The sequence below is a fragment of the Mastomys coucha genome, unplaced genomic scaffold, assembly GCF_008632895.1.
Source record: "Mastomys coucha isolate ucsf_1 unplaced genomic scaffold, UCSF_Mcou_1 pScaffold22, whole genome shotgun sequence".
In the NCBI taxonomy this organism is placed as follows: Eukaryota; Metazoa; Chordata; class Mammalia; order Rodentia; family Muridae; genus Mastomys; species Mastomys coucha.
This window is the reverse complement of record NW_022196905.1, coordinates 115126345-115128299: the sequence shown is the minus strand read 5'-3', so window position 1 is coordinate 115128299 and position 1955 is coordinate 115126345. Positions and strand designations below refer to the sequence as shown.

Genomic DNA, 1955 nt, shown 5'->3' with positions numbered 1-1955 from the left:
AAAAAAAAAAAAAAAAGAAAGAAAGAAAAAGAAAAAGAAAAAATAAAAAAGAGACCAGCACTGGCCAGGTGGTGTTGGTGTACACCTTTAATGCCAGCACCGGAGAGGCAGCAGCGGGGGCAGTTTGATGACAGCCTGGTCTACAGAGTAGGTTCTAGGAACGCCATAGCTACAGACAGAAAACCTGTCTCCATTCAACATCTCACCCCACCCCATCCCAAAAAAGAGATCAGCATCATTGAGGTGAAATCTTCTTAGAAGTGTTTTCTAAGAGCACAGAACTGTATTCCAGACACAGCCAAGGAGCCAAGGTTGTGCCTCATTTGGGCATTGAGCTTGGTTATGTGTAAGAGTCACCCAGGTGGTACTCGTTTTGAAGACCCAAAAGGGTCATGGAAAGCAGCTGAGGCTTGGCACTGTGAGAGGCCAGGAGAGGCCACTGGTGAAGGTGAAGAAGCTTCAGCGGCAGCTGAAGGCCCAGGACTGAAGAGGTCATGCTGAGAAGTTGAGGCTTGGCACCATGAAGAGAGCCTGCGAGAAGCTACTGGTGAAAGTGCAGCCCAGTTGCAGCAAGAGAGCCTGGTGTTTTAGAGGTGCCAATGCCATAGGATGACTACCAACAACAGCAGCAGTAGAATGGAGATGGCCTGAACCTGTGAGACAAGCTGTGTGTTCTGTAGAGGGCAGAGTGGGAGGCGTGACCACTTTAGAGGCTATTAGAAGATGGTGATCCCAGCCTTGGGTACTGGGTTATTTACACTGTTGTGCCCCTAATCTAGCCAGGACTTTTATCATGAAGGGGGGTTGGATTTTGCCAAATGCCTTTTCTGCATCTAATGAGATTATCATGTGGTATTTCTCTTATGAGAAGTTGGCTATCTTCAGAGAGAGAGAGGACATCCAAGGCAGAAGCCATGTCTTTCTGAGTCCTAGGCCCATCTGAGCTCGAGGAACAGCTATTAGAAGCTGGGGTGCATGGAGAAAAACCCTGCTGCCCACCACAGCCACATCCTTGGTAAGCTATGGTACAAACGTCACAGGAAGAAAGTTTTTGTACCCTAGGGTTCTGTCTCTACCATCTTGCTCTTTCATAAATGTGGGCTAACACCTGCTAACAGCTGGAGTTGGAGATGAGTCCAACCAGACACATGAAGATTACGTATAATTCAATAGAGAAAGCCAGTGAAGGACAGACAGACACCAAATCAATATGTAAGTTAGAACTGGGGAAGAATGCCATGAGATGAGAACACCTGGCTTAAGCAAAAGATTGGCTCATCTTTCTGAAGAGAAATAGGATCCAGAGTGAAGTTTCAGAAGAAGAAGAAAGGGATCTGTATGTATTGGCAGGGCCCAAGCGTGTTCCCAGAACAGGGAAGCAGCCATAGTTGGCAGGGTGAGGCTACATTTATTCAGTACTGCTTAGGGCAATGGTTCTCAACCCTCCTAACACTGGGACCATTTAATTCAGCTCCTCAAGTTGTGGTGACCCCCAACCATAAGATTATTTCATTGCTACTTCATAATTGTAGTAGTCTTAATGGAAAGACATGTAAACAATTCTACTGTAACTTCTTGTAACTCCTTAAACCTTACCTATGACATGCACTATTCCCTTAAACTTACTATGAACCTATGGAATGTAAAAATGCTTAGAAAACCAATGTGATCAATTATCCTGAGAAAGTATGAAAACTAAGAACTACAAAGTGGTGGTGTAAACCTTTTGTGCTTCATCCAGTGTGTTTGTGTGCCTGACTTTCTTTTTTCTCTCTAGCTCACAAAGTGTTAAGGAACTCAGATGTCAAACTTGCATTGGTGGTTCAGTGGTAGAATTCTCGCCTGCCACATGGGAAGCCTGGGTTCGATTCCCGGCCAATGCATTCCTCTTGCTGGGCAGTGGTGGCGCATGCCTTTAATCCCAGCACTTGGGAGGCAGAGACAGGTGGATTTCT

General features: G+C 45.7%; 1 non-coding gene across 1 annotated transcript; it reads left to right on the top strand.

Moving 5' to 3' along the window:
* Window positions 1-1812: 1812 nt before the first annotated feature.
* Trnag-gcc lies at window positions 1813-1883 on the top strand. Its single transcript has one exon. It is a non-coding gene; the product is annotated as a tRNA-Gly (tRNA).
* Window positions 1884-1955: the final 72 nt, after the last annotated feature.